Source organism: Phragmites australis, chromosome 20, assembly GCF_958298935.1.
Source record: "Phragmites australis chromosome 20, lpPhrAust1.1, whole genome shotgun sequence".
Taxonomy (NCBI): domain Eukaryota; kingdom Viridiplantae; phylum Streptophyta; class Magnoliopsida; order Poales; family Poaceae; genus Phragmites; species Phragmites australis.
In genome coordinates, this window is record NC_084940.1 from 13457624 (window position 1) to 13478377 (window position 20754).

A 20754-nucleotide genomic window follows, 5' to 3' on the forward strand; every position below is an offset into this window, starting at 1 on the left:
ATATATAACACTAAAACGTTATCTATTTTGAGATAAAATGAGTAGAAGCTGGACTTCTTTTGCAGCTTGAGAAGTGCCGTTTCTAGAGGGATAAAATCAGTTGGGGATCGATTGAGATGCGGTGAGATCAGAGCTCATGCCGTCGCGCAAGCGCCTCCCATTGGCTAAGCAACGTGGAAGCTGACGGAGTGGCGGGAATCTTCCGGCCCCTTTGTTCATGGAATGAGATCCCCTGATACTTTATTAATTGGTAAAATTACGTGACTTTAAATTGACGTGAACCGTTAAATCTGAGACGAATGTATCAGATTTAATGCTACAGTATCACTATAATATTTATGTTAGATTATTTTTATCTACAGTATAATATTATAGTACATTTTGCTACAGTATTTAAAGTTACGGTGATACTTATCCTCCCACATTTTACTATTTACCCGTGCCATACTACAGTCAGAGGATTGGACGCCTGACATCGAAGAGAGAAAGAGTAAGAGAAAGAAAGTGCTGCCAAGTGCCAATAGAAATATGCTGCACCTGTACTGGTGTGAGCATCCGTATCTTTTGTGCCCATGCTTGGTTCTCCAATTTTGTGCCTACGTGTGGTGCGCATGATCGATATGGCGGAGACATCATATGATAATGAGATTAGGTTCATAATTAGATCCTGTTTAGAACGTAGTATTTATCTTAGGAGGTTTGGTAAATTGAATGTCTGTACCTGTTGGATGTCCTTTCCTTCGGATTTCCAACAATGTTCCAGTGCTATAAGTAGAGCGCGCGTTTCAAACCTGTGCACACATGCTGAAAAAACTGTATTGAGTTTGTATCATAGTATATTCTGAAGTATGATTTTATATCGAGCTGAAAAACATGAACGAATCTGGAAATATCTATATTTAAGCGCTAAATGAAGTATTTGTAAGAACAGAGCGATATAACTACTAATTCTACATCAATAGCTACATCAGCATTCCCTTGAGAATTAGAAGATCAGGGCGGAAGAAAAAGACATGATAAGGTAGGATAAGCTCAACATAAGCCACATGTGCAGCAAACTATACAACTGCACATAAACAAAACAAAAGTTGAATCTAATATATGTGGCCTCGGTCGAGATGAGAGGGACAGACAGGGCCGTCGATTAGCATGTGTAGGGTGGGCGACCGCACAGGACCCCCACCCTGCAAGGATCTCATGTAATCATCAATTCTACCTTACTAAAATTAATTTCTATAATTTTAGGTTATTAATTAGGTCAGCAGCCCATCAATTTGGCTATTTATCTCACTGCTATTAGCTACGTCTCATGAATTTTCGTATGAAGATTAGATAGAACTATAGTACTAGTACTAAACATGTTTTAGCCTTTAGGTATAACTGAATTTTCATCACCCATTCAAATTGGATACTATGGTATAGCATATAGAATATAAATAGACTCTTCACAAACCACAACTCTCATAGATTAGATATTATTATATTTTTATGAATTTCTCAAATATTCCTCTTTTATTTATAAATATTGACCATATATAATATTAATTCTGTTTTTAACGGTACATATATAATTGCATTTGAGAAAAGATGTCTTCTTTTCTGAGAGTGTAATTTCAATTTTGCACAGACCCCTATCTACTGCGGTACGGCCCTGGGGACAGAGAGTTGGGTTGGATGGGTGGAGTGACTACCAAAACAAAAGAGACAATATTTTGCACTGTTTTTCTCATCAGTCATTACTGAAAGGTGCATGTGTTACATCAACGCGTTTTTTCTGACCAGTTAAGGAGTACTTTCTCGGATAGACGTATACTTTGTTGTTCTCTACCCATAATTATACGCCAACACTATATGATCAGAAGATAGTTGTTGAGTACGTATTGAGCGTCAGTATACAAGGGCAAATCTTATCGTCCCATCATTTGCTAGGCACACTGATCTTCAATCTTTTTTATATCTGCATGCAGTGGCGGCAGTGCTGGGCACAGCAGGTGTCAGTTCAAAACTGAAAAAAAAACATGCATGGAATATACTTAGTACAATGAAGCTATGATGCACTAAACTTGAAACGTGTCTACAACATAATAACCCTCAGGTTCGTCCTTGACACAAATTACAGCAGCAGCAACTTGTACTAGTATATAAGCTATGGCGCTATGCTTCCTGTACAGGTTCATCCATCCAAGCCCCCCAGTCCGCCACTCATTCGGGACATGGCTGAACCCGAGCTCCAACAAACCTCTCTCATGTAATGGTCCAACAAGTGGCTGGCCTGAAGCAACTTGCTGCCTTGCAACCTGGGGCCCGGGCAGCGATCGAGTGCCCCTTCGTTTGTCAATAACAGGAAGACGTACGTACTAGGAGCTTTCCAGGCTCTTTGAAAACTGGGACGGGAAGGGCGACCGGCCCCAGGTTTTGGGTCCTTTTGGAGGCTACCGCGCTCCTGCGTGGGCATGGGCGCGGAATTTTCCGGCCGGGGGGAGGCGAGCGACGCCGAACGCGGCTGACGCGGTACGCTCGCGCCGCGTGGGCCGGGCACAGCAGCAGCACGCACATACCAAGTGCCCACTTGGCCAAATGCGACGCTCGAGTGCAGCAAAATTGAGGAGTCTAACTCTCCTTTTTACTACTCACTCGCGCGGTGGCGGCTGGTGACGAAGACCGACGGGGAAAGGAGGCTGCGTAACTACCACTCCAGAGTCCAGGTTTCATTTCTTCCTGATCTATCCGGCCCGGCCGTGTTGCGTGCGCTATCCTGTCGCGCGAAAGGGAGACACGAGAGGCTACGTGTACGCGGATGCTGAACCGGGAAGCTACCCGAGCCATGTCCGTTACGCTTAACTTCTTGGAAATTTTCATCCGATCGAGTACGTTCAGAGACTTATGATATTGTAAATTTCGTGGATGTAGGTAGGCTGGAAAGATGGATGGGATATTTGGATATAGATTGTTGGCAAAATTAATTCTGTTCTACGAATAAAGTGCAACGAGAGCAAGTCACAAGAATGACACAAGTTGAAGGAGAGCCGGAGAAGAAAGGAACAACAAGGTTGTATCAACAATCTTTTTTCTACTTTTGGCTTAATGGCTAAGGGTTTGTATTTATGCTGATATTTAGTGTGTAAATATATAAATATATCCATAGAAGACAGAGAGAGATATATATTTTGTACTGTACAATCAAATAGTGGGCTAGCCCAGTAAATTATCCCTACGGCTGGTAAGGCGGTTGTTTTAGCGATGGGTCGTCCATTCTGACGTTGTACTATACCAACATGTTAGGCGGCCACCACTTGCACATTGTATCAGGCGGCCACCACCTGCACCAGCATTAAATGGCGGTCACCTCGTTGCACGTGAGGGCGACTACAGGTTGATCTTTCTAAAGGATTGAAGGCTCTAGGGGTCCAGAGGCATGGCCTCCAGGACCGCCCTGGAGCCTCGGGCCCCGGAGGGGGCCAGAGTCTGGTGGTCTTCGAGTCCGGACTGCAGGGGCCAAGGGATGTTGGAGGTCCTTAATGGCGATTCCCCAACAGCAGCCCCTCGCAAGGATGGCCAACGGTGCGGCCATCCCCGCGGTATCCGAAGTAGGGCCTCCAATGATCCTTGGCTCCACAGTTACGACCCCTTAGTCCTCCGATGATGATGAACTTGGAAGTGCCGATCAGGGGTGCAAGGTGAATACCTAACATTACTTGTGGGGGAAAACATTAAATGCAGCCTACGGTGGGTGATGTAGTCGTGTTTGTTCGGTCAATAGTGGGACACATGACGCCTTGGTATTGGAGCATCATGGAGAGCGGTTCCGCCTCCCTATGATTGGGGGAGATGAAACATGACGTGCGTATGCACCGTGAGGAGGTAACGACCCATTCCTCAATATATAAGCTGAGGGTTTTGGATGAGCATCAGTCTCATCCGACACCTCTGCTTTTCTTGCTCGAGTTCTTGCGCAAGCACCCACCAGCCCCATCCTCTTTAGACTCCTGGGTAGACAAGCTCTCAACGCCATTTTTTCCAGGGAGCCATGGCTCGCTCTAGCACCCATAGTGGAGCGGGCTCACCACCTAGGGGCTGCACGTCGTTGGGAGATCGTGCTGCCATGACAGCGACAGAACCACCGATGCTCGTGTGTTAGAAGAATCCCGGGAAGTGGAAAACCTTCCACCGCTGCCTAGCCCACTATCGGGTGTAGAGCTCTGATGCACCAGTAGGAAATACCCTCTTCAGACCGGTGCACTGGGTGCGTCCACCATCACAGAGGCCGATCTCGATCGGTTAATCGAGGAGGGGAAGATCCCCTCTAGATCAATTGCGCGTGTTCCGCGGGGGAGACTATCCCAACAACATGCTTGTCACCCCAGGCCAAGCCCTTTTCATGGATGAGATATCAACCAGACTTGACAGCTCAACAACCTTCCAGATAGTGAACTCCATCCGACAAACCATTCACATTGTTGGCGGAACGGCAGTTATTGCTTTGCTACAACCTGCACTAGAGACATATGAATTGTTTGATGATATAATTCTCCTCTCAGACGGTTAGGTTGTCTACAATGGCCCTCGTGAACATGTGCTAGAGTTCTTTGAATCAGCTGGTTTTAAATGCCGTCAACGGAAAGGTGTAGCTGATTTCTTGCAGGAAGTGAGTTTTGTACTTTCATTATAGTTCTGTATCAAGCTTTTTCTAACAGTGCATTTTATAAAAAAGAAAAGATCTTGAAATATAATGAAATATGATTTTGGAAACTATTTAATGCTAGGATAATATTTTCTATAATGCAGAAGTTTGACTAGCTATACTGGAAATGTGACACGTTACATCAAGGAAAGATCAGTGACAATACTGGATACATGGTGACGAGACATACCGATATGTTCCTGTCAAGGAGCTTGCAAAGGTATTCCAACCTTTCCACGCTGGTGAGACTATAAGAAATGAGTTAGCAGTCCCATTTGACAAGAGCAGGAGCCACCTGTTGCTCTGAAAACATCAAAATATGGTGCTAGCATGAAAGAACTACTTAAAGCAAATATCGACAAAGAGATATTGCTAATGAAAAGAAAATATTTTGTGTATATATTCAAGGCAACTTAGGTGATTCTAAAAAACCTAAGCTTTTTCCAAATTCAGATTATATCGACCTCTTACTTTGTTTTTCTTCAGTAATCTTCAAAAGTTCAAATTCAAGTGATCTCCTTATTTTTTCTCAGAAATAACACCTCTTATTTTGTTATTTTTCCTAGTATTCAGTTAACACTCATGGGAATCATTGCAATGACTGTCTTTCTCCGAACCAATATGCATCGTGACTCAATAACTAATGGAAGGATATACATGGGTGCGTTGTTCTATGGAATCCTGATGATTATGTTCCCTAGATTGGTAGAAGTTGGCCTAACTATTGGAAAACTCCCTGTTTTCTTCAAGCAAAGGGATCTTCTCTTCTATCCTGCATGGGCATACTCCTTGCCATCACGGATCATTAAGACCCCCATCTCCTTGCTCAATGTAACAATTTGGGTCTTCATAACATACTATGTCATTGGATATGATCCCAATGTAGAGAGGTAAGGAAACTAAAATTTCTATCCTGGATCAATGCATGTTATGAGTGTATTACAGAAGCTAATAAAAAAACTCAATGCTGCAGATTTTAGACAGTTCTTGCTCCTCTTACTAATGAATGAGGCATCATCTGGACTGTCCCGTTTCATTGATGGGCTTGCAAGGCATCAGGTTGTTGCAAGCACCCTTGGTTCATTCGGCATTCTAATTTTTATACTTTAGGGCGAATTCATCCTGTCAAGGGGTATGCAAAAGTAGATAATTCAAATATAGCGTTCCCAGTTTAAATTGCCTTGTTGCAGTTGCTATTTCCAATTCTGATGTGGTACTTATATAAGAAATAACGAATTAAACTATTCCTTTGATTTAACAGACAATGTGAAGAAATGATGGATCTGTGTGTACTACATATCACCCCTAATGTATGCACAAAATGCCATATTAGTAAATGAATTCCTAGACGACAACTGGAATAAGGTAGAGAGGTTTTTTTTTGCAGAAAAGGATAATCTGCATATGTCTGACTAATGGGTAAATCATATTGTTATTGCTATGCAACATACAGTCGGTAAATCATATTGTTATTGCTATGCAACATACAGTCAAAGGAATCTCGTGGAAGACTAGTTCTGGAATCTTGTGGTTTTTTTCCCGAGGAAAAATGGTATTGGATTGGTGTTGGTGCCTTGCTTGGATATGTGCTGCTATTCAATATCCTCTACACTGTCTGCCTCACATTCCTCAAGCGTGCGTAAAAAATATCTTCTATTTAGAAGGCCAGTAAAAAGTACATACTGCAAACGAAGCTCAAAGTGGAGTCTTATACATTCCACTCTCTGCAGCATTTGATAGTAATCAGCCAACAATTTCTGAGGAGACGTTGAAGATAAAACAAACAAATCTAACTGGTGAAGTTTTGGAAGCATTTTTTTATGTTGTACTTGTTTCTTTTTCTCCTCCTATCAATAAAATAATACGTAGCTCTCCTGCGCATTCGAGAAAAAAAGTTTTAGAAGGATCATCGAGAGGAAGGGTTGCTAGCAACACAGTAACATCTAAAAGTAATTATTGTTTTATATTCATCAATAAACATGATAGAACAATATATTGATGTCCCATTTAATGATAACCTTGCATATGTGATGTCACCAGAACGTGGATGAGAACAATGATGAATCAGCTTTAACCATGCAACAGTAAATTCTAGGCCAATCAACAAAGGAATGGTGCTCCCATTTGTACCTCTCTCCATCATGTTTGAAGATATAAGATATAGTGTAGATATGCCAGAGGTATTCACTTTTTAAGGAAGCTATTAAAAATACAAAAATTCTTTCACATGCATGTTCACTATGCAGATTTGTAACTACTTATCCAATAAAACATGTAGGAAATCAGAGCACAAGGTGTGACAGAGACCCGGTTGGAACTACTGAAGGGTATCAGTGGTTCATTTAGGCCAGGAGCACTTATTGCTCTGATGGGTGTCAGTGGCGCTGGCAAGACAACGCTGATGGATGTGTTGGCCGGAAGGAAGACCAGTGGGTACATTGAGGGCAACATTACCATCTCAGGTTACCAAAAGAAGCAAGAAACTTTTGCTCGCATATCAGGATATTGTGAGTAGAATGACATCCATTCACCAAATGTTACCCTCTATGAGTCCCTTGCATTCTCCGCATGGCTCCGGTTATCTGCCGATGTTGATTTCTCAAAAAGAAAGGTTTGCTAAAGAACAAAGACGTCACCTTTTTAATAGTAATATAGTGTAGATGCATATATTATAAAAGTATGTGAAACGTGGTTAGAATGAGAAGAGTAATTTTGCCAGTTGATCTGAAATGTTATGTAATGATACCAGAATTTGAGTTCACAGCAAAGTTTCAGACAAATATATGATGTGAAGTAGTTGGATATATTTACACATATATAAATGTGAAACCTGGTTTGCCCTTCGCAGATGTTTATTGATGAGGTTATGGAGCTTGTGGAGCTTTTACCCTTAAAAGATGCATTGGTTGGATTGCCTGGTGTGAGTGGATTATCAACAGAGCAAAGGAATAGGCTCACAATAGCAGTCGAGCTGGTTGCTAATCCTTCTATCATTTTTATGGATGAGCCAACATCTGGAATTGATGCACGAGCAGCAGCCATTGTCATGAGGACAATAAGGAATACCGTGGACACGGGAAGAACGGTTGTTTGTACCATTCACCAGCCAAACATTGATATATTTGAATCGTTTGATGAGGTGAAGGAAACTGTACCAAATATAGTGCGCCTTTTTTATAGTGAAGAAGAGAAAAGTAAAACAAGATATTGGTGTTTTCTAGACCTTCAACACCTAATGGCTCTGTACATCTTAGCAGCTCTTCCTTACGAAACGTGGAGGCGAAGAGATTTATGTAGGCCCGGTAGGGCGACACTCATGTGAACTGACCAGATATTTTGAGGTGAGAAATTAAAAGAACAACTAAATTATTATATGTTTCCATCAATTCACAGTTTTGTACTAAACCAATATGTTGTTTAACTGTTTTCCATTGATTCTACCAAGGCTATCGAAGGTGTCAGCACGATAAAAGATGGCTACAATCCGTCAACATGGATGCTGGAAGTGACTAGTGCAATGCAAGAACAGATAACGGGTATTAGCTTCAGTGAAGTATACAAGAATTCAGAACTATATAGGTACGTGCATGTGTGTTATGGTTCATAGTTTCATGATCTAATTGAAGACTTAAGGAAGTGCAGACCTATCTAACTTTGATTTAGGCTCTGAAATCTTGGATTTTAAAATAGGGAAGCTACAATCAATAACTTCTTCAGTATTTTCAAATAGTATTTGAAGAGGGGTAGATTCCTAAACTGCAAAGTACAAAGCTGTTTTAAAGAGTATGGATTTTACCCTCCTAGTATCCACACCACTAAGGGTTTAGGGTATGGGGTAGACATCCCTCTAGGGGCATATTTGCGTTTTCTCTATTTTCAAACAATATGTGCATAAAAAATAATGCCGAAGCCATAGATATCCCCTTTCACAAGCTTCAAAGTACTAGTATGTAGCACTATTTTCTCTTTTGGAATTGATATGTCATTCAACAACACACTGCCAAACAATGTTTCAGTTTTGCACTTAAATTGTCATTTTGTTTCATGTCAGGAGGAACAAAAATTTAATCAAGGAGCTAAGCACACCACCTGAAGATTCAAATGATCTGTCCTTTCCAACGGAATACTCGCAGACCTTCCTCACACAATGTTTTGCTTGCCTGTGGAAGCAATGTATGTCATATTGGAGAAATCCTCCATATACTGCTGTCAAGTACTTCTATACAATAGTGATTGCACTGCTGTTTGGAACAATGTTCTGGGGCGTTGGCAGCAAAAGGTAATGACATATAATAAACAAAAGCAAGTAGAAAAATGTAAATGCCGTTGCATCTAGTCAACACTCTTCACAAACATGCAGTTCACTGGAGATATTTTACTCTTGCAGGCATAGTCAGCAGGACTTGTTCAATGCCATGGGTTCCATGTATGCCTCGGTTTTGTTCATGGGAGTACAGAATTGGTTCAGTTCAGCCAGTTATCTCAGTTGAGCGCACAGTCTTTTACAGGGAAAGGGCAGCTCACATGTACTCGCCTTTGCCGTATGCCTTGGGACACGTAAAATTTGTTGGCATTCACTTTATCCTACAATCACTTTATCTAAGTGAAAAAAAAAACTTACAAATTCAATAGAGAAAGTTCATTCATTTTGTTGTAAGACATCATAATCAGATGCAAGAATGTACATCTAAGATGTTATTTATTCCATAAAAAGTTGGTACAAACAGTGAAGTCCCTTGGCAATACAAATTGAAAAGTGGAAAGACAAATGGGAAAAAAGCCCTCTAACATGTACCTCCATTTGAAGGTTGCAATTGAACTTCCATACATCTTTGTTCAGTCCTTAATATATGGTGTCCTAGTGTATGCTATGATTGGGTTTGAATGGACAGCTGCCAAGTTCTTTTGGTACCTGTTCTTCATGTACTTCACTCTATCATACTACACATTTTACGGGATGATGATGGTGGGCCTGACTCCAAACTACAATGTCTCCTCCGTTGCTTCCACGGCATTCTATTCCATTTGGAACCTTTTCTCGGGATTTCTAATACCACGAACTGTGAGTATACAAAGTTTCCTCGGAGCTCTAGTAGTCTCACTTGTACAACCAAACTTCCTTGCAATCATATATAGACAAACTAGAACTCTGGAAGTGATACCAATCTGCGCCCCTACTTTTCCTAATATACTAATCTATAACTACTAAACGGTCTGATCACTTCACAGTTTGGAGATGTAACTGAGAAGTTTAATAATGGGGTGCGCGTATCTGACTTCGTCGAAAGCTACTTTGGGTACCATCACGACTTCCTGTGGGAAGTAGCCGTGGTGATCGTCGCATTTCCCGTGCTCTTTGCCTTGCTCTTCGGGCTCTCACTCAAGTTATTCAATTTCCAGAAGAGGTAACAAATGAAGACAACTTGATTGTACCAAAGCCGAATAGCGCAGACATTGCAAAACAAGGGTTTTGTAATTTTTTTAGTGTGTAAATAGAATATCTTATCGATTAGAACCCGGGATTGAGGTAATGGTACAGCTGATAGAGTATATTGTACCTGTTGATGTAACGTTACTCAACAGTGCCCAACTCCTGTAATGTTATACCAAGTTCAGTTTCTGCAAATATGTATGAATTGAGTTTGCCACGCTGGCTGTTCGCTCCAGAAACTCCAAAGATGCACTAAAATAGTGGAGTACTACTCCAATCTCAACTCTGCATTTCCCCAAACCCCAATTAAGAAAAAATCTCATTCTCAACTATGTCTTGCTCAAGATGAACAAGCACAAGTAGTACGGAACAATCAGACATCCAGATGCCTAACCTTCGAATTAATCAATACTACCGACACGCAGCAACCAATTCCACTAACTACGAGCTCATACGGAGGAAGAAAATAGTAGATCTCCGAAAGGAACAGCAACAAACTGCGCCCACCATTTCTGAGCCCTTACCGTCGAGGAGTAGCAAAAAAGGTATCAAGATGACGACGGAATCATGGACCAGATTACCATGAGCACAGTAAGAGGGATGCAGGAGGTGACTGGCGGAGGACAGCGCAACTCACCTCACCGCAGCAGCAGGGGGTGATCCATGGAGCCTCGCCGGTAGAACGGGCGAGAGTAGAATGGCGGCCTTTGCTGCGCTTCGACGGAACTCCTGTAATGTCACGGAGAAGTTACAAAAGAGGCCCAGATAAGTTTTGCGCTCGTGGGAACTCCCGCACGGACGCTAGCCCAAGGAACCGCAAAATAAAATTGTGAGGCCCATCGAACGTCCCACCGGCCCACCCATGAGCACCACTTGCGAGGGTCTTCTCCTTGCATTGCCAATGCTATAGTATAGGGAGAACGGGCTGATAGTCTAATAGTAAGAACGTTGGTGTACGCTCTTATCTACCTGTGTTCGATCCCAGGGACTGATTGACTAGTGTCTTACCGGGGCTTGCCCTGTTAATAATTTTTCGGTCAGTCTCGAGCATACGATGGATCATATAGAAAGACCGAGCATAGGTGGATCGTAATGGAAGGCCTGAACGCCATTACGATTTGAGTTTTGGATCTCCTCCGTAGCTTACTGATAGGTTATCCTCTCGTGCTCATCCATATCACACTGATAGGTCAGCTTCTCGTTGTCCTCCTCCTAGGCATGTTTACGGAGCGCTATTTTTTCTCCTCTGCAGCGCAAGCTGACGCGTCAGCCTCTCATCCTCCTCCTAGGCACGCTTACATGTCACTGTTTTTTGCTTGTCTTTCGCATCATTATTGGAAGGCTATTATGTTGAAGAGTCATCCGATGGCACCAAATTTGAAAGCTAGTTGAGGGCCACAATATGATCCTCCGGACCAGGTCCACTAACAGCGGGTGCATTTCTACCATGGCTTCTTGTAGACGATGGCTGGGGAGGTGGACTTCTTCTAGGTGACGGCTGAGGAGAGGGAGATCTTCGAGGCAATGGCGCGGGGGTGTCGTGGAGAGTAAAGGTTTTTGGTATCTGTCCCTAGTGGAAATACTATGTAGGTATTCTCTCACACGATGAATGTGTGATCGTTCTCTCCTATAGTGTTCGCCCCCTCCTCTACGGGGTAGTCCACCTCAACATGACGGTACTGGTCAATTGCCTCATCTACTTCGATCACGGCGTAGCCCTCTAGTATCGGACGTCTGTGAAAATATTCATGGGAGCCGCGGGGATAAGTCACACCAGAAGCCACCTTGATAGTAATATTTTGAGCACCAATGTGTAGTTCACACGGTGTCTGTGTTGTGATGAGGTCCACGGGATAAGTGATGGGGTCAGCTCCTGGAACTCCCATGGATGCACAGCTACTCCGACAATCACCGGGGCTATTGTGCGCAACATTAGGAGACGCTGCTGATTATTTCTGTTCGCTCACAATGGCACCCCGTTGACGTATGAGGGCTTGCTGTACTATTTGTGCTATGTTTTCTTCTGTATATTCCCTCTCCTTTTGTAGCACTTATTCAAGCATTTCCATCATCCTAGTTTGTTGTGCCTCTCATTCTGCATCTCGCTCTGCTTGAGATCTGTTTTGACTCTTGTAACTATCGACGTCGCCTAGGAATCCATATTTCCAACCCATCACCCCAACGCCTCGTATGCGGCCACCGTGCTCCTTGTTTCCTAGTGCCAAGATGAGCTCGTCTCTATCCCTGTCTGGCTTGAAAGAGCCTTATGCAGATTGCTCGTGGGCTTCTGCAAGGTTTTTTTGCAAGATTTTGCGTCACTTTCTGGTCTTTGGAGGTCGTAAAGCAAAAGCTTCCATCAAACGAGTAAGAAGCACCCTTCCTAAGAAGGAAGCACATCGATCGTTCGCTCTAGCCCTCCGTCTAAGGTGTGACACCTCTCTCTCTCGTAGTTCATCTAGCTGTTGTTATCACTGTTGTTCTTTCCTCATATACCCATGACTGTCGACTTTGTGAGGGTAGCGGTTCTTCTTCGAGTTTGCTTTGTTCACCTCACTCAACCTCTATGCTTCTTTCAACAACTTGTACTCCGCAAAGGCTTGCTAATGATCTTCCAGTTGCTGCCATTTGCTGAAATATGATATTGTACCTTTTTGCGCATAGGTTATATTCAGTGTGCCCTTTCAATTCTTAAATGAAAGGCCCATAATCATTAGCGTCTTACGCTTAACTACATCCATATCTGTCTCTGCAGGGAACTCGAACCTCTCTAATATCTTGGCCATAGGATGTCGTTCTTGATTGAATCAGGAACCATGTGCGGATCATCTCGTTCTCCAGTCTGTAATCTGTAGCCGATGGGCATGTGATTCTTAATAGCTATCCCACAAACTGACTTGTATGGCCCTAGAATTCTCTCCCGTGCAGTTGGCTCCCCTACTGGTGAGACCTCCGTGATCACAAATCACCCCGTATGCATCTTCAAAGGACCTCAAGTATGATGCAGCTCTTGGGATTACTCATTGTCGTGACCCTCAGGAGCATCAGGCATATGCGCATAAGCGAAAAAATATTAAGAACATATAGGATAATATGTCGAACAGATGCATTCTTCTACTTATGAATTACCCCATCGTCTCCACAGGCATCTGTTGGGTCTAGATTGAGGTAGTGGCTTGGGCTAACTTCTTCATGTTTGATGGTGGTATTACAACTCCTTCTGGCACCTAGGCTGGATCAGTGGTTAGTGGTGCCATCTCTTTTTGAAGTTCTACGTACGATGATGACGAGCGGTTGAATATTGTACATATAGAGAGCCGAGGAAGGAGAGAGAGGTAGAGATAAAGCCGACGGGGCAGGGAGGGGGAGAGGCTATCAAAAGAGAGATAACCATGAAGGAGTCAATTGATAGAATGCATACACATACAATATTGTAATTGAGTACATTATGACCACATTTAACAAAAAGAAGTCATATCTTACATAGCAAAATAGTCACAAATATGCACAAAGGTAATGACAAGTGACACATCGGTCTTACAAGTCACATCATCTTGCATAGCAAAATAATGATTACAACAAGAACTAGGATTACAACATCTTTACACGTGAAATTAAATTTCTCCTTATTTTCAAAGGTAGCTAATTTTAGCTCGGCCTAGATGTCTTGACTATTGTATGCCGCAACAGCTTCCTATTTGGACTTGTGTAATAACCATCCCATTCGAGCTTTGCATTCATATGTATGGTCTCCAATTTCATCATTTGCAAAAAGAAAAACAAGTATGAAAACAATGCAATTTTTAATACAACACATAACATGATGCAATATCATAATAATCAGAATCCTATACACCAGAACTAGCTATTTGTTTTTCTTCTGCTATGGAATTGGCTTATGACCATGCAATGTCATAATAATCAGGATCCTATACACCAGTTCTTAGATCACACTTCTTTCCTACTGATTGCCTTACTGATGCAATGAGGCCACGGGGCCAAGCCAACCATAACAATGCATGGGTTTAAGATGATTGTTGGAGCTACATTCAATATTATAGTGCACTTAGCATCTCAGGTTTTCTTGGAGCAACTTTCATGTTCCCTTAGTAATCAAAAGTGAATACATTAGATGTAGTGCTTGTGTTCATCTAATTGTTAATTGTCATGCTTAAGTTTATCTAATACTTATAACACCTCAGATGTTATATATGTTCAAAATGAAGCATCAAGTGGAAAATAAAGATCAAGCATGCTATATGCCTATATACATCAACATGTACTGTGGTTTGTGTGACTGTAGACAGTTCTCCAGGAACATGCATTCCATACCTGTGTGTATATTTTGTTTGCACATTGACACATTGCCATCCTTGGCATTGCACAATCGTAGCTTCTAATTTGTAATTTTGGTGGAAGTAAACCTTAAACTCCAATGGTTATTGCAAGCATGGTAACTCCAATAGTTATTGCAAGCATGCTATAGCTGTGTATGTATTGGTTATTATCTGGACATATTGTTTCTTGTGCTAATCAGCATGCCTTCTTCAAAAACTGGAAATACATGAGCTCGTATTCCTTGTGATTGAATGGTTTGGATATCTAGCCTATGCATAGTCGATATTTTCTCTTAAAGCTTCACGCACTTGACGAATTAGATGCATGCACTTGTATAGCTGTATGTCTGATTTGTTCTATACTTCTATGGCACTTGTACGTCTGATTTGTTCTATGGCACTTGTATGTCTGATATCCACTTGTATGTGAACTGGAACAAACATGGCTATATCTCTTACGAACATTTCTCTATTGTTGATTCTGAAACTGAAACTATCTATGGCTATATGTGAATTGAATCTAGCTCTGATCATTTTTCTATATCCACTGCTATGGCTGTATCTGAATGAAAACTAGCTCTGATCATTTTTCTATATTCACTTCTATGGTTGTATGTGAACTAAAACTATCTCTGGACATTTTTCTATTGCTGATTCTTGTCAGGCTCGAAGAGAAAGGCAAGCGACAGTGCTAGTTAGAGTGTAGCTCTTGGTGTGATAGCATCATCTTCAGCACCTGCAGCTGAGAGGGTTTCTGTTGTTGATGAGGGTGGTACACAAGGGCAGCAGGGTGATGTTGTTCCTATTGACGATGATGAGACTAAGACTGCTGCAAAGAAGCAAAAGAAGTGCATATATGATGTTTGGTTGTACTTTACCAAGAAAACTGAGATAGTAGAGGTGAATGGAAAGAAGTATGAGCAGTTGTGGGCCTATTGCAACCTCCCAAATTGCAGGATCAAATATAGAGCTGAGAGCAATTATGGAACAACTGGATTTCAGAACCGTCTAAAGTCAGCACATAGTATAGAGGGTAGTTGCAACTCAAAGCTAGAAAGGATCATGGAAAAGACATTAGTGTTGTTGAGCCCTAGAGGTATGATCAAGAAGCTAGTGTCAAGAAGTTGTATTTGGCAATAATCATGCATGAGTACCCTTTCAATATTTTTGAGTATGATTACTTTGTGGAGTTTATTAAATCCTTGTGTCCTAGCTTTCCAATCAAGTCTCGTATCACTGTTAGAAAGGAAATAATGGATATATATTTGGAAGAACATGAGAAGTTGTATGTAAATTTTAAAGGTGTTCATTGCTGCTTTAGTGCAACTGTGGACATCATGTCAGAACAAATCATATATGTGTGTTAACCTACATTGGATAAATGATGATTGGCATATTCAGAAGAGAATTGCCAATTTCTTCCATGTAGAAGGATGACATACAAGTGAAAAGCTGGCACAAACCTTCAATGAAGTTATGGTTAGATGGTTTGTTGAGAAGAAATTGCTTGCCTTGACTTTGGACAATGCTAGTGCAAATGAGGTGGCAGTCAATGATATAATTTTAGATCTCAAAGACAAAAGTGGTGCTTCTTTAGTTTGTGAAGGTTTATTCTTCATGTTAAATGTGCCTATCACATACTCAATTTTGTTGCTAGAGATGGTTTGAGTGTAATTTCAAAGACAATTGAGAAGATTAAAGCATTTGTACTAGTTGTTAAGGGCTCTCTGTCACCCCAAAATTTCAATTTTGGGATGTGAATAGTTCAAAACAATAGAATGACATTTTATTATTTATTTAAAAGTCTTTCCTAACTTTTGGCATTTTAAAAAGAGTTTATTTCTGGTGATAAAATATTTTATTTGGGTCCAAAACTTTTCAAAATGCCTCTCTGAAATTTTCTTGGATTTATTTGAGTGTAATTGCTATATATTTGGATTTTATTTTTGCTTTTATTATTTTCTCAAAAAATGATTTAATTCCTAAAACCTTAAAATCCTCTTGGACTGAATCTTGACCAAACCTAGGCCCAAATCCTAAGCTAAACCAAGCCCACAACCTATCTAACCCAACCCAACACTCACTCCTCACCCCCTCTTTTTCTTCCGCATGGGCCGAAGCCCATTCCTTCATTCTTGGGCTAAGCCAACCGAAGCCTAGCTCGCTCTCCCTCTCTCCTCTCTCTGTCGTGCTGGGCCCGCGCATCAGCTTCTTCCTTCTCCTCCCTCTCTCTCTCCCCAACCCCCGCCACCACACGTTCTCCACCCCCGCCCCTCTTCGCAACCTCCTTCTCCCGCCTATAGAAAACCCACTCGGCTCCCTTGTTCAGTTCTGCACCCCATCCGCCGCCTTTTGCCCTCACCCCCACATCCCGTCGCCTTCTTCTTCTTCACCTCTGGTAGCCGAGTGCCATCGCAGTCGTTTGTAATCACCGAGCCGCCTCCATCTGCCCTGACCCCCTCCTTGGCACCGCAAGCCATCAAGAAACCTCCCTAATGGCTCCTCGTCGATGATCCGCGCCGGGAGCACCCCATTGGACGAGCATCTTCACCGGCGACCGCATCTCATCGTCATCCTGCCTCTCCGCACCACATCTGTCCAAGACGAGCCCGTCTACGGCTTCCTCAAGTCCGCACGTTGCCAAGGCGCTTCTTCCTTGCCAACCCCAACCACCGCAACCCCGCTGCCATAGGCCGCAGTGCACCGCCGCCCGTCATCCTCATTGGCACGACCATCTCCGAGCGCCACTGTGTCGATCTCCCCCTCGGTGAGCTCTCAATCTTCTCCTCTCTATTTTGCACCGTTCCCCGTCAAGGTTGGTGCCCTGTAGCGCTTGCGCACGTTACTCCGGCGAGACCCGAGGTGGCGGCGCCATTTCCATCACCGTCGGCCACCAACACCCCCCCATCACTCCAGCCTTTAGATCTCACACGGACGACCCTGATTAGATCGGGGTGTACCCCTTGTTTTGATCCCAGTCAGCATTACCTTTTATTCTAATTCCTTTCTCTTTATTGTGTTAGCCTGATCTCATCATTGCGCAATAAATCCCATTTCTAGTAGAGAAATAATTCCAATAATTCCTAAAATTAGGTCTTTTTACAATTTAGCCCCTAGATTCTCCTGCTTTTAACAAAATACCCTTCTTAGTACAGTTGTTTACAAATAGTCATGACTTTTTATAGAAAGACCCATGTAACTTCAAATATTTATAACTTTTTCACGTGAGCTCTATTTTAAATGATTCTTGCTCTCTCGCATCGGGTAATGAGTACTTTCTGTTAGTAGGCTTTTTATAGTGCTTTGATACTATTTGGTATGTTGTTCTTAGTGATTACTTTTTGTTGTTTGTCGGTAGTCCCTGTGATTAGTCGATAACATTTATGAATAGTTCGAGGGACTTTCAAGATCAAGATTTTGAAGATCACTAAGCAGCATTCATGCAAGTGTCCTTGATCATATTGATCATATTGTAGGAAAGTGTATCTTTTACTTTATAGATGCATGCTTGTCAATATGAATCCCACATTTAGGGTTTATTAGTACTTTTCGTGATTATCCTTGTCGCTTGTGTTGTAGTCTCTGTGTCAGGGGTAGCATTGCTTAGTCATGCTGTTGAGTCGGGTGGGTTAAGTGTTAATCTGATTAATGGTCTATGCAACATGAACCGGGTTGGGTAATCTTTTGTAGCAACATGGATCATAGGGATCTAGATAGGTTAGTTTGATTGGTATGGCTGCTGTGTGCGTATTGAGAATGTGCGAGTACCTGCTTTAGATCATAAGGACCAGTTCTTGAAGCATGTAACCCGGTTGAACAGCGTAACCACGAGGCTTATAATAGCCAATTAATTAGATATCCTTCTTATTCTATACGCACCAGTGGACGGTTGAGTTGCACAAGAGGGGGCCTTTGCAGTGGATGGAATCCCTGTTAGCGGTGAAATCTTAGCGGGTGCATATAGATTTGGAGGCGCTTTGTAAAGGCATTGTAGTGAGACCCTAGCTCTACACCTTGGAAGTGTGAAGCAACACGGGAATCACAACTCGTGGGTAATGAGCGCAACCTCTGCAGAGTGTAAAACTGATATATCATCCATGCTCACAGTCAAGAGCGGGCTTGTACTTCTTCATGATTAGTGGGGATCTGGGATGGTTCATTCTAGTAGTCGGGTGGTGGTAACCCGATGAGTTAGTAGACGGATATATAATATCTAGTGAGTCTGGTAGTCGGATGGAATCCGATGAGCTGCTTCTCTTAATGTTGGTGTTGTCACATATAGTAAATAGGATTACTATGTCTTTTGAGTCCTAGATTAAGATGGCATAGATGCAGTAAACCTGAGTCAAGCCTTTCTTGTCTTAAGACTTCATGTCACGCTTTCCCACACTTGCGGAGTATGATATGTACTCACACTTGCTATTTTCAATAATAAATGCCGCTCAGTTGAAGAAGATTACGAGGATATCAAGGAAGTTGAAGACTACGATGAATACAGAGTGTCCTAGGTCATGTTGCCCCCAGTCGATTGCCTGTGGTGTGCCCTGAAGCTTTCATTGGAGTTTTCTCTTGTTCTTCCACTGCTGTTTAAAACTCTGGTATTTGTTTCAATAAAGCTATTTTTATTCGATATAGTATTGTTTATCACTGATGATGTCACTACATGTATGATGAAACTGATCCTGGCATACATGTAGTTTACATCCGATTTGGTCTTGTAAAGTTGGGTGTGACAATCTCCATTGCAATAGGAGGAACTCATATTGAGTGTGGGTTGGATACAAAGAAGGATCTCTCACTTGATGTTTCAACTAGGTGGAATTCAACCTATCTGATGTTGAGTGATGCCTTGTACTACAGGTCTACTTTTGTTAGGCTCAAGTCCTCAAATCACCGTAGTATGAGAAAATTTCTCCATCTTCAGATGAATGGGACATGGCTATACAAAATTTTCAATGCTTGAAAAAATTCTATGATCTTATTGAACTTCTCTCTGGTAATTTTTACCCTACTACAAACTTGTTTTATAAAGGTTTCTATGAGATAAAAAATTGCTTGATAAATTGTCTATTAGTGGAAATTCCATTATTAGTGAAATGGCAACTGCTATGAGTGAAAAGTTTGAGAAATATTGGAAGAAGTCCAATACTTCTCTTGTTGTGGCATGCTTCCTTGATTCTAGGTACAAGAAAAAGCTTGTAGAATTCTTCATGAAAAAGTTCTATGGTGATTACTATCTAGTTAAACTTGAAAAATTTGTTAGTGTTATAAAGAAGCTATATCAATTTTATGCTACTTCAACACCTGCATCTTCAAAGATAAAGAGTATTGTGAATGAACATAGTACCCCCAGTAGATCCATTAATGGAAAAGTAAGATGTTGAACTTGAAAGCTTCTTATATGATGATGATGGCCCTGGTAGTGATGATTTAAATGAGTTGGAGAAGTACATGTTAGAGCCACTTTTGAAGCAAAGTCAGTTTGATATTTTAGGATATTGGAAGAACAAAACAAAAAGCTATCCTATTCTTTCATGAATTGCTTGTGATATGAATGGCCATACAAGTGTCAACGGTTGCTTCAGAGTCTACTTTTAGTGCTGGTGGTCGTGTCATTGATCCTTATTGCAGCCGCCTTGATCCTGAGATGGTACAAGTATTGATCTGCACGAAGGATTGGGTAACCACAAAAAGAAAAAAATGAAAATTTAAATAGTTTGTCAGTTATAATTGCGCAAAAATTACTTCTTATGTATTTGTCTTTGATTTTTCAGATTCTAAGAATGTTGCTTTAATTGTGACTGATCTTGAGGTTGTAGAGGCCTATTATGAAACAGTGTTCCATGAGGTATGAGCATTTATTTTAGCCAAATGGAACTGAATGTCGAGCTTATTTGAGGTCTTTGTAGTTTTTTCTTTAAAAAGATAGTAAGATTGTCTCCTTTTCATGAAATGTAAAATTTTAGGAGGAGAAGGAACAAATAGCTGAAACTAAAAGTGAGTGATCCCAATGATATGGACGATTTGGAGGAGTTATAGGCCGACAATGATGGAAAAAGAAAATTCTTGGCGTCTTGCTATCTTATATTCTTATCTAGCTATTCTATCTCTTGAGAACTTTTATTCATTGAATGTTTGATTTGTCTTTGTGTTGTTCAATACTTAAACTGTTGCATGTGGTCACTTTGGTATGTCATGTACTCTGAGTGTGGACATGGAGTCTTAAACTTGTTATGTTGCCTATTGCATATCGGTGACTTTGGGTTGTGCATCGTGCCTATCTTGCACCTTGTTCTTTGTGTGTTTTG

The 20754-nt window shown here is 41.6% G+C and overlaps 1 pseudogene; it reads left to right on the plus strand.

The window, feature by feature from the left end:
- The first annotated feature begins 4348 nt into the window (after window positions 1–4348).
- On the plus strand, window positions 4349–10195 carry LOC133901783 (ABC transporter G family member 53-like; annotated as a pseudogene).
- The last annotated feature ends 10559 nt before the right edge of the window (window positions 10196–20754 follow it).